The sequence below is a fragment of the Salvelinus fontinalis genome, chromosome 23 (assembly GCF_029448725.1).
Source record: "Salvelinus fontinalis isolate EN_2023a chromosome 23, ASM2944872v1, whole genome shotgun sequence".
Classification (NCBI taxonomy): Eukaryota; Metazoa; Chordata; class Actinopteri; order Salmoniformes; family Salmonidae; genus Salvelinus; species Salvelinus fontinalis.
In genome coordinates this window covers 47292490-47305046 of record NC_074687.1, presented here as the reverse complement: position 1 = coordinate 47305046, position 12557 = coordinate 47292490, and the positions used below count along the sequence as shown (strand labels likewise).

Here is a 12557-nt window from a genome sequence, read left to right as displayed (position 1 = left end):
TGGAGTCCATCAGAAGAATGAAAATAACTTAGAAGGAGGAAGTGGTTGTAGTAAAGCGTTCCAAGAACACAACGGAAAACAAAAGGTCCAAAAAAGATTAAAAGAGTCCTATATTCTGATGCCTTAAAAAACATCCTGTGAGATGCTACTGATCGAGGATATCGTGTCAAGGATGGTGGTCGGACATCTTGCAATCGCTTGTCTATTTTTTTTTGTTTCTTTTGAAATGCTGAAGGTCTGATGAGAAGACTCGGTGGAAAATCATAGAAGCATCAGAAGGCGCATCAATCCTAACAGCTGAGTTATTACAGGTCTGATCAATTCATGCAAATGTCATCTCAGAGATATCTCTAAATTATCTCAAAGTGGTGCTGAAGGGGGAAATAATCACAAAAGTGGAGCAGATATGATTTATTTCCATTAATTCATCATTCAATATACATTCATACTGTTCCAACACAAGTCATTTGTTGAGCATACCTAGTCCTTCTCAAGTGTGTTTTGAAAAGGAGTTGCAAACACAATACCGGGCATAGACATCAAGTCAAGGAATTTGTTTCTTTGAAATGCTGATGGTCTGATGAGAAGACTCGGTGGAAAATCATAGAAGCATTAGAAGGCGCATCAATCCTAACAGCTGAGTGCATGTAGTCACTGCCAGTGCTACGGATTAGGTCATAACTTTTAAGTTGGCTGAGCCAATAGGGACCCTTCACACCTTTCACAGTGTTTTTTGTCTCAGGCCATTTTAGCATCATCAAATGATTGATATTGCGTGGTGGCTCTTTTGGATGCATTTCTTCGAATGGAAATGCATGAACATGCCTCCTTTGCCCTGTCTTCAGTCTTTCCAGGCTGCTCACATTTCGAACATCCAAAGTTCCCATTGAACTGCACTATATTTAGTACTATCGCTTTGGCAGGCAAGTCACATGTGCCAGCAATGGTGAGCACTTTGCACAAAAAAAAAGTTGCAGAGCCCTCTGCAGGTTGCACATGAATTCCATCCTCTTGAAGTTTACTCAGTGTGTTACTTAGTGGTCTAAGAAATGTAACCATAGATGGTTTTGAGTCCCCATACCAAAGCCCAGCAAAAATCGTATTACATTTTCTTGTGCGTTCAATAAAGCTTAATTCATTAATGATACAATAAAGGCCACACTGAAAATGTCAACAATTTAAAAATGTGTACCCCATCTGTGTTCCATGTAAGTGAGACGTTTCTAGGATCACTAAGAGGTCCACCTCCATCTGCATGATGTCTGTAAACTTCTGCATCATATGTATATTCTATGTTGTGAGGATCTTTCTTCATCCTACAAAATCCAAAGTTAAGCTTTTCCTGAAAAAAAAAACAGGCTTGAGAAACAATGATCTTATGTGAGCATCAATTTCAACCTCCATGGAGGATGTGGCTGATCCTTCTTCTGACATGCCGGTCCCACAGGTGAGACAAGTCTCTGAACTTCTGTACACTGCCCAAGCAGTCTGTACTGAGACTGGACAGTGCAATGCTGTTATTTAAGCAAAACACTAAGGGCCTTACCAGTTACTTTATGACAGTTTGCGTAAGCCATGATTACCAAAAGGCACTCTCCAACGGTTATGGATGCATTGTCATATAAAGGTTTGCCTGTTTCTGTTGAGTCGTTGGATGTTGACTGTGCACCCTCCTCGCTAGACACATTTTCAAATCCCTCACTGAAGATAAAGTTATCATCATAGGGTCAATCCATGAAATCAGGCAACGCTTCAGATGGATCATACTGATCAATATTGTCACATACAGTTGTTAGGACATCAGGAGTATCTCTGCTGGCCGATCTGAAGTTGGAAGCTGGCTCTTCATTTTCAATGGTCATTGAAACATTCTCTTGTGCCGGTAACAGCAAATAATAAAACAACAGTTTAATAGTATGTTTAGACAGCATTTATTAATAGTAGAACATTGTGTTGCACAATCACTGTGTGTGTACACATGGGTCTCAAACAAAAAAAACTTGGCAAGATAACACACGTGATTAAAATAAAATGTGATGTTTATGCAAATATGTTTCTAGTACAAGAGGGTGCTACTATAAAACATAGGAAGTGGAATAAGAACGTTTAATAACTTACTGAAATATTGTTCATTCGTCATGATGGGGCGGGTGTGTTCTGTCCTGATGGGGCGGTTGCGTTCCATTCATGCGGGCAGGCTGCAGGGAGTAAAATGAAAAACAATATTCAAATTGTGTCTGCTATGTTAAAAGATGGCAGAGCAATGCCACGCCACTCACCAAATGTGCAATCCTTCTTGGTCGTTTAGGTGGCCCAGCGTTGTCTTCATTCACCTTTCTTCTCCATCGGCTTCCATGCTCTGGTCTTGTCATTTTGAGTCTCCAATATTATTCAATAGAGATACAACTAATTACGGCTAGCCCAGTGTGGCAATGTGTTTGCTCACTCAATTATCATCAAGATATATAGGCCTCATCTTATAAAGATTTAAGATGCAATACTAATATGCATTGCCAAATAAAATTGTTAGGAATTTTGTCCCTTATAAACAGTACACACACATGCTGAAATACTAGGGGTGTTGTTTTGCATATCAACAATAAAAAATAAGGCTACCAGCTGGGCTAACGTTATATTGGAATGGAATATGCATGGGGGTCTCGACTGAAGTATATTATGTGATAAAGTTGCAGAACTAACACAAACAGATAAAGCTATTTTACTTACTTAGTTAACTCTTGCGAACACTGACACAACTTTTCCCTGATGAGTTTGTAAGAAGAGCTCCCTGGCAAAACCATATAAAGTCTATTTGCTCTCAGGCAACTAGCTAATCAACCCGGGCATACACTGTTATGCGTTTATTTCAAAGAACACATAATTCATTGGACGACCTTACTTGAAATGTGATTGGACGCCAGTCAAAGACCCGCGGGAATGACAGTTGGAGATTGGATTGAGATCATTACTTTGCTGATGATGAGTGAGTAGTAAAGTAAAGAAGGTAAGCATCATAATCAACTGAATACTCTGTGAATTATTAAATTATCGTACCCCAAGGTGAAATAATAATAATATATATAATATATAATTTTCAGGGTCATTTTCCAACATTAGCTACAGCCAGGTTAGCAGTTGCGTGTTGAAAAATACAACGGCACAATTTTCCATTTTGATCTCCCAGACTAGTGCTATTGTTCAGATTTAAAGTTACTGGTTTTAACAAAAAGGTATAATTATGGATAAAAATTAGCTAGCTACCTAGCTAGCTGCTAGCTACCAGCACTTCTAAATAATCTCTAACTTCTGTCCAAATGACCCAATAATTTTAATCTGCTTGCTAAATTAACTGAATTTAGATAAAGCAATGATTGTAGTTATCGTTATATCATGAGTGATTGATGGGTTTGAATTTGTATTTATATAAATTGGTCAAAGCAGGCAAATTACAATTGAAACTGCAAATTTTCTTGAAAACAAACAGATTGAAATTACTATTCACAGAATGGACATGCCAAAGCCTAAAAAGAATTGTCCTCCAAAGAGACAAAGGTTTCCCACAAAGAAGGTGCAACATATGTCTCCAGAATTGGACCCAAATGAGCATTCTGGTAAGTACTGCGCTAATCTGAAATCATATCAACGTTTTCTACCAGTAGGATAAGCACCATGCAGGAGAAAATAATGATGTGCAAATGTGTGTCTCAACCAGTGAACTTTTGAGTAACACATGGCAGACCGCCTTTAACATTTTCTCTCCCTCTTCTCAATTGCTCTCAGGACATTTAGCTTTTGTGAGGTTTGAGGATGGATACACTGCGAAAATCTTCCAAACATCTGATATTCTAGGTGAAGAGGACGTTCCTATCAGACAGCTGCAAGATCTTAGGTCAGGAGTAGCCATTCTAGCCAAGGGGTCAGATGGCAGATTGTATAGGGCCACTGTTGAATACATTAGGCAGCCAGACCAGATTGGGAAAAAAAGGTTTGAAAGAAAAACAATGACAGACTCTTAGAAATGGACAACCAAGAGAATGGCCGCCCAACTCAACCAACAGTATGTCAGTCACCCACAACTGAACATTAAAGCTCACTGTGTACAAGTGACACTGTAATAATTGAGAGGAGCCCACTGTCTGAAAACAGCGAAGATGCAGATCAATACCCCCCCCTGCAGACAAAACACAGCCAGTCCACCTCTCTATGGTGGCAACGCACCCGCCCTAGTGAGACAGCATCAACCAGCCCCAAATGAACAGTACGCACCAACCCCAGTTGTGCAGCATCCCACAGCCCCCTTGAGACAGCACACACCCACTCTGTTGAGACAGCATCCACCAGCAGTGGGATAGCTTCCCCTAGTCCCCGTGGGACAGCACGCACAAGCCCTCACTGGATGGAACGCATCAGCTCCAGTGGGACAGAACGCACCAGCCGCATGGCAGCCATGTGATGGTTGCAGTTACGAGGTCGAAAAAAATCCTCCGTGACAAGGGAAGGATGGAGGAAGTTTGCATTTGCATAGCAAAGAGGGACTTTGCTGTTAATTGCAATTCATCTGATCACTCTTCATAACATTCTGGAGTATACACACATTGCCATCATACAAACTGAGGCAGCAAACTTTGTGAAAATTCATATTTGTGTCATTCTCAAAAGTTTTGGCCACGAGTGTACTGTATGTGCTATTGTCTCCTCTCAGACTCAGTCCAGATCCGAGAGCTGCAACCTCTCATTGACATCGTTGGAGAGAAACACTGTGAGCTACAGGAGAGAAGGCCATCGGTGCCGTTCGGCCAGCAAGAGTTGTTTTCTGACAGTGGCATGTTCCTCTCATCGATCTAGGCAAGATGGCTTGCGTCTGTTTCATTTGCTTTTTGACCATTTTTTCTCAGTGGAAGAATGTGTCAATTCAGTTGCCTTTGGATGCCATGGCAAGATCCCCCGAGGGGAAGCGAGTCCTTGACCGGAAGAAGGTCAGCGGAATTCTAAGTAAGCATTTTCTCAAAGCTAGCCTCTTGAGAATACAGGGGGTGCTGTTTTCCATTAGCATAATTTCCTCTACAGATTAAACTGCCTCTTATTCAATTATTGCTCCTACTATATGCATATAATTAATACCATTGGATAGAAAACAATCTATAGTTTCTAAAAACCGTTTCAATTTTGTCTCTAAGTGAAACAGAAGTCTTTTGACAGCACTTTCCCTGATCAAGAAGAAGAATGCAAGATGTGTATGCTCGCTTCAACGCTCTGCCTATATATGGTCACGCCACCTATGACCCGAAACACACTTCATTCTTCTTCCTCTGGGTGTCAAGAGGACGTCAGAGGAGAAATTTTTTGTTTATCTTGTACTGACGTGAAATAAGACCTATTTCTTTGGCGTGACCGACAACTTCCGGTTCTCTGATTCGCGGGATTTGCAGGTGCGATTGTATACTGTTTTGCTGCCGTTACGGATGAAAACTATCTCCGTCTCGAAGTTTGTTTGATACATGTGACCATATCATCTTAATGTATGTTTTTTCAATATAGTTTAATCAGATTATTTGAATTTTTTCGGGAGTTTTGCCGTGTTCCGTTCTGTGAGTTTTTTAACTTTGGACAGAAGCGTGCCAGTCGACCAGTACATATGCTAAATGAAGAGGGAAAGTTGCCATTGTGAATGGATTGAACGACTCATCAGGACTAAGGACACATTGATCAACATTCTGATGAAAGATCAGCAATAGTAAGACCCAATTTACGATGTTATTTCATATATCTGTCGTGCATGTGAACTGGTCGGGCGCGCCCAGCTGGTTCTGGCTGGCGTGGCTATGCTAATTTAGCGCTACATTTTGTTTTCGCTATAAAACATTTAATAAATCTGAAATATTGTTTGGATTCACCAGATGTTGGGCTTTCAATATCTGTACGCTGTGTATTTTTTCTGAAATGTTTTAAGACAAGTAATTAGTTATATGACGTTGGTCTCTGTAATTGTTCTGGCTGCATCGGCACTATTTCAGATTGCAGCTGCAATGTAGAACTGTGATTTATACCTGAAAAATGCACATTTTTCAAAAAAAAACTATGCTATACCATAAATATGTTATCAGACTGTCATCTTATGAATTTGTTTCTTGGTTAGTGGCTATATATATTTTCATTTAGTCGAATTAGTGATAGCTACTGACGCAGGAAAAAACTGTTGGAGTAAAAAAATTGTGTCTTTTGCTAACGTGTTTAGCTAATAGATTTACATATTGTGTCTTCCCTGTAAAACATTTTAAAAATCTGAAATGGTGGCTTTATTCACAAGATCTGTGTCTTTCATTAGGTGTCTTGGACTTGTGATTTAATGATATTTAGATGCTACTATTTAATTGTGACGCTATGCTAGCGATGCTAATCAGTGTGGGGGGGGTGGGGGGTGCTCCCGAATCCGGGGTAGGTGCTCGGTAGAGGCTAGGTTACTTTGTTACTTAACTGTCTACAGCAAATTAGGATTTATTCTTGATGAAAAATGTACGTATGTTATTTGCTAATACATTACTGCAATCAAGTTTCTGAAAAAATGCAGCTTAAATACCTCAGAAACAAACCAAAATCCCCAATGTCCTTTTAAGACGTTTGTGTTTTGCATACTGTAAGTCCTTGAGTAGAATTGTCATGTGTTATTTATGTGTTATTTGTCAAAATATGAATTAAATGTTTTAAATACTTTATTCCAGCCTACGTCTTGCGATGTGCTACCTTGGATGGTTGGACCGGAATCGATGAAGCCAAACTGAAGAAGAATTTCATCAACAAGTGTAGGACCAGAGCAGGACATAAAGAGTAGTGACTGTTCTAAAATATTTTTGTTTGTGTACCATGTGCAATGTTCATATTTGAAATAAGGTTAATTTAAGAACACACTGTTATGGGCTTACTGGTGTCACATGTAGGTTAGACTTTATGTTCACTACATCTGGTGGGTGGCAACTGCCTATTTTCATTTCTACAATATTATTTGGGGGTTTACCTAATGTTTCAAATCAGGTACAAGAGCATATGCTAAATATTAATTTTCTTTACGTTCTTAGAGTTAATGGAACCCAAGCTGTGCTGGGAATGAAAATGATATGCTTTGTAAATATAATAAGCACTGTTGAATACATTTGTTGAACACTATCAGTCTTCATTCTGTTTTTTAATCATAATTAATACTGCAAATGAATGCTAACAAATTAAATTCTTAATTGTTTCTCATCCCACTAATCAAGCTCCTGCATAGCTTCTGTAGTAATTTTAAGATACATAAAATGTAGAGATCTCCTTTATGGCTCATTCTTCTTAGATATTTCTGAAATGATCACCTCAGACGAAGATCATTAGTCTAATAAAAGTCTCAAACATGTCTCAGGAACTTATTATTGCTCCTTTAAAATAACAGAGGCAAGAATGAACATCAAAGGTATACAATGATGAGACCTCCTCTGCTGATCATACTTCTCAAATACTGCAAAAACCGTCATCTCAATTCATCTTCATGTGTTCTATATACGTCTCATAGAAGTCTCTAACTTCATCTCAATATTTCGCCTAAGGGGCCTTTAGGAGCAATAAACCAGACACAAATGGTCACAGAATGATTCAAAATTGAGAAGCTCTAGGTAGTCTCAAAAGATCTGGAGGATATCCGAGTAAGAAACAGATATTTTCCTATGGGATGTGCCGAATGCAGGTGTAGAACTTACTGTGAAATGCTTACACGCCCTTAACCAGCAATGCAGTTGTAAGAAAATATATATATTTTTAAATTACAAAAGAAACTATATAAACGAATAAACTATATATAGACACAGTGCCTTCGAAAAGTATTCAGACCTGTTGACTTTTTCCACATTTTGTTATGTTAGTCTTATTCTAAAATATAAATAAATTAAAATAAATCCTCAGAAATCTATACACAATTTCACGAAAATGACCAAGTGAAAGCAGGTTGTTAGAAACTTTTGCAAATGTATAAAAATAAATTATTTACATAAGTATTCAGACCCTTTGAGGTGAGACTCGAAATGGAGCTCAGCTGCATCCTGTTTCCATTGATCATCCTTGAGATATTTCTACAACTTGATTGGAGTCCACCTGTGGTAAATTCAATTGATTGGACATGATTTGGAAAGGCTGCCTATATAAGGTCTCACATTTGACAGTGCATGTCAGAGCAAAAACCAAGCCATGAGGTCAGGAATTGTCCGTAGAGCTCTGAGACAAGATTGTGTCAAGGCACAGATCTAGGGAAGGGTAAAAAAAAAAATCAGCATTAAAGGTCCCCAAGAACACAGTGGCCTCCATCATTCTTAAATGGAAGAAGTTTAGAACCACCAAGACGCTTCCTAGAACTGGCCACCCGGCCAAACTGAGCAATCGGGGGGGGAAGGGCCTTGGTCAGGGAAGTGACCAAGTACCTGATGGTCTCTCTGACAGAGCTCTAGAGTTCTTCTGTGGAGATGGGAGAACCTTCCATAAGGACAACCATCTCTGCAGCACTCCACCAATCAGGCCTCTATGGTGGAGTGGCCAGACAGAAGACACTCTTCAGTAAAAGGCACATGACAGCCCACTTGGATTTTCCCAAAAGGCACGTAAAGACCCAGACCATGAGAAACAAGGTTGTCTAATCTGATGAAACCAAGACTGAATTATTTGGCCTGACTGCCAAGCGTGACATCTGGAGGAAACCTGCCACCATCCCTATGGTGAAGCATGGTGGTGGCAGCATCATGCTGTGAGGATGTTTTTTAGCAGCAGGGTCGGGGAGACTAGTCAGGATCCTGGGAATGATGAGTGGAGCAAAGCACAGAGAGATCCTTGATGAAAACCTGCACCAGTCTCAGTGCCCCTCAGACTGGGGTCTGAGGTCCAAAAGGACAACGACCCTTAGTACACAGCCAAGACAACGCAGGAGTGGCTTCGGGACACGTCTCTGAATGTCCTTGACTGAACCAACCAGAGTGTAACCTGATTGAGCAACTCTGGAGAGACCTGAAAATAGCTGTGCAGAAACCCTCCCCATCCAACCTGACAGAGCTTGAGAACATCTGCAGAGAAGAAAGGGAGAAACTCCCCAAATATAGGTGTGCCAAGTTTGTGGCATCAATCCCAAGAAGACCAGATGCTATAATCACTGCCAAAGGTGATTCAACAAAGTACTGAGTAAAGAGTCTGAATACTTATGTAAATGTGAAACCTGTTTTTGATTTGTCATTATGGGTTATTTTGTGTAGATTGATGAGGGGGAAAAAACAACGTTAATACATTTTAGAATAAGGCTGTAACGTAACAAAATTCGGAAAAAGTGAGTACTTTGCACACTCTTGGCATTCTCTCAACCAGATTCATGAGGAATGAATCAAGACAACAGTCTTGAAGGAGTTCCACCATATGCTGAGCACTTGTTGGCTATTTTTCCTTCAGTCTGCGGTCCAATTTGGTTAAAGTCGGTTGATTGTGGAGGCCAAGTCATCTGATGCAGCACCGTCAATCTCCTTCTGGTCAAATAGCCCTTAAACAGCCTGGAGGTGTGTTGGGTCATTGTCCTGTTGAAAAACAAATGATAGTCCCACTAAGCGCAAACCATATGGGATGGCGTAACGCTGCAGAATGCTGTGGTAGCCATGCTGGTTGAGTGTGCCCTGAATTCTAAATAAATCACATACAGTGTCACCAGCAAAGCACCCCCATACAATCACACCTCCTCCTCCATGCTTCACGGTGGGAACCACTCATGCAGAGATCATCCGTTCACCTACTCTGCGTTTCACAAAGACACGGCAGTTGGAACCAAAAGTCTCAAATTTGGACTCATCAGACCAAAGGACAGATTTCCACCGGTCTAATGTCCATTGCTCGTGTTTCTTGGCCCAAGCAAGTCTCTTCTTATTATTGGTGTCCTTTAGTAGTGGTTTCTTTGCAGCAATTTGACCATGAAGGCCTGATTCACGCAGTCTCCTCTGAACAATTGATATTGAGATGTTTGTTACTTGAACTCTGTGAAGTATTTATTTGGGCTGCAATCTGAGGTGCAGTTAACTCTATTTTTTTATTTAACTAGGCAAGTCAGTTAAGAATAAATTCTTATTGACAATGACGACCTACCAAAAGGCAAAAGGCCTCCTGCGGGGACGGAAGCTGGGATTAAAAAATAAATAAAATATAGGACAAAACACACATCACAACAAGAGAGACAACAGAACACTACCTAAAGAGAGACCTAAGACAACATAGCAAGGCAGCAACACATGACAACACAGCATGGTAGCAACACAACATGACAACAACATGGCAGTAGCACATGGGTGCAGCACAACACATGGTACAAACATTATTGAGCACAGTCTGATGGCCTTGAGATAGAGACTGAAAAACAGCTTCTCGGTCCAAGCTTTGATGCACCTGTACTGACCTCGCCTTCTGGATGATAGCAGGGTGAACAGGCAGTGGCTCGGGTGTTTGTTGATCCTTGATGATCTTTTTGGCCTTCCTGTGATATCGGGTGCTGTAGGTGTCCACTGGTGATGTGTTGTGCAGACCACACTACCATCTGGAGAGCCTTGCGGTTGTGGGCGGAGCAGTTGCGGTACCTCTCTCTCCCTTGATGTCCTTGAATAAACTGGGAAAAAAGTGTAAAATGGAAAACACCAGTTAGCTAGGTGGAGAGAGTGAGGTTCCTTTATTGGAGGTCCTGGTTTGGGGTGGTGGTCAGGTAGCTCTCTCTCTCAACATTGACTCATTATTCCACAGTACAGGCAGAGGAGTGGTGGCAAATGTAGAGGTCAAGAGAGAGTGAGAGGAGGGAGGGCAAGAGAATAAAAACAACAGCTGTCTTACACCTCCAATAGGCCTCTTTCTCTCTTCCTAATGCACTTATCCTCTGCAGCAGAGGTGACTCTGGGTCTTCCTTTCTTGTGGCTGTCCTCGTGAGAGCCAGTGTAATCATAGCACTTGATGGTTTTTGCAACTGCACTTGAGGAAACTTTCAAAGTTCTTGAAATGTTCAAGATTGACTGACCTTGATGTTTTAAAGTAATGATGTCGTTTCTCTTTGCTTATTTGAGCCGTTCTTGCCATAATATTACTAAATAGGGCTATCTTCTGTATACCACCCCTACCTTGTCACAACACAAGTGATTGGCTCAAACGCATTAAGGAAATCAATTCCACAAATTAACTTTTAACAAGGCACACCTGTTAATTGAAATGCATTCCAGGTGACTACCTCATGAAGCTGGTTGAGAAAATGCCAAGTGTGTGCAAAGCAGTCATCAAGGCAAAGGGTTTGAAGAATATTTTTATTTGTTTAACAACTTTTTTGTTACTACATGATTCCATATGTGTTATTTCATCGTTTTGATGTCTTCAATATTATTCTACAATGTAGAAAATAGTAAAAATAAAGAAAAACACTTGAATGAGTAGTTGTGTCCAAACTTTTGACTGGTACTGTATATTACAGAGTTTGTTGTATATGAAGAAAAAAGGGTCCAGTACCCTGTACCATCTCTTAGTCTTGTGGTACACAGAGTAGTACTGTCGTGTCCATCCACCTGGTAAAGAGTAGGTTTACCATCCCTGACCCACCTGACCTGTGGTGTGGCTCATCTTATCTTGACTAAAATAAAAGTAGTTCTAAATGGTAAAAATGTTGCCACATTTCAAAAGCAGAAAATCCTTCATTACCAACATTCATACTTTTTCCCCTGACTAAATTATCTACCCTTCCCCATTTAGCTCAGTGGGGGTGTGTAAGGGGAGAATGTTAAAGCCTGCCCTATGCTATTGTTTTGTTGTAGTGGTAGGGGGTTGAGGGAAGTTATGTGAAAATATATCATTGTTTCTTTTTTCGTGCTATAGCCTATCATGATGTAGTCTATTTCAATATAAAATAAACCCTGTATCACCAAATGTGTATATTTTCATTTACAGATGTATTCAGCAATGAAATAAATAATAACGGCACATCCAGTCAAGTTATTGTAGACTTCGCTACTCCCTTATCGTACCAACAAAGTAAATAGACGGCGAATTTACCGTTAGGCTATTTAAACAGTAAAATAATAAAATGCCTTGGACGTTATCGTTATCCACACTGTAAATAGTAAATGTTTTCGAATGAACCAAATAGCCGATATGTTATCACACAGTAAATATTTCCGAAGAATATCACAATTATAAAGTAGACCTAGTTACGATGCCTCCACAATGAATTCCATCCAGTTCATCATAAGAAAACTACCTAGACCAAATCATCTCCTTCATCCTCACTGATCTTCAAAGTCGCGTCTAACACTTGTTTCATGGTGAACGATTTACTTTCCATAATTGTTCATGCACAAAGCAAACAGAAAACATCTTATTTCTACCTCACAGACGTGTTCACTCGCCCCGTAGGCTTCGGTATGAAACTGAGAATCACAAACTGACTTCCAGTTAGTTGTGTGACATCATATGACAAGGTGACAACAAAGTCTGTGATTGGGTAACAAAGTCTGTACACATCGAGATACTGTAAGATTGACTACTGT

The 12557-nt window shown here is 40.2% G+C and overlaps 1 long non-coding RNA gene across 1 annotated transcript; it reads right to left on the bottom strand.

The window, feature by feature from the left end:
* Positions 1–396: 396 nt before the first annotated feature.
* LOC129821414 (uncharacterized) lies at positions 397–12476 on the bottom strand. Its single transcript, XR_008754309.1, has 3 exons — positions 12396–12476; positions 10439–10645; positions 397–9572 (listed from the first exon to the last, which is right to left on the bottom strand). It is a non-coding gene; the product is annotated as an uncharacterized LOC129821414 (long non-coding RNA).
* Positions 12477–12557: the final 81 nt, after the last annotated feature.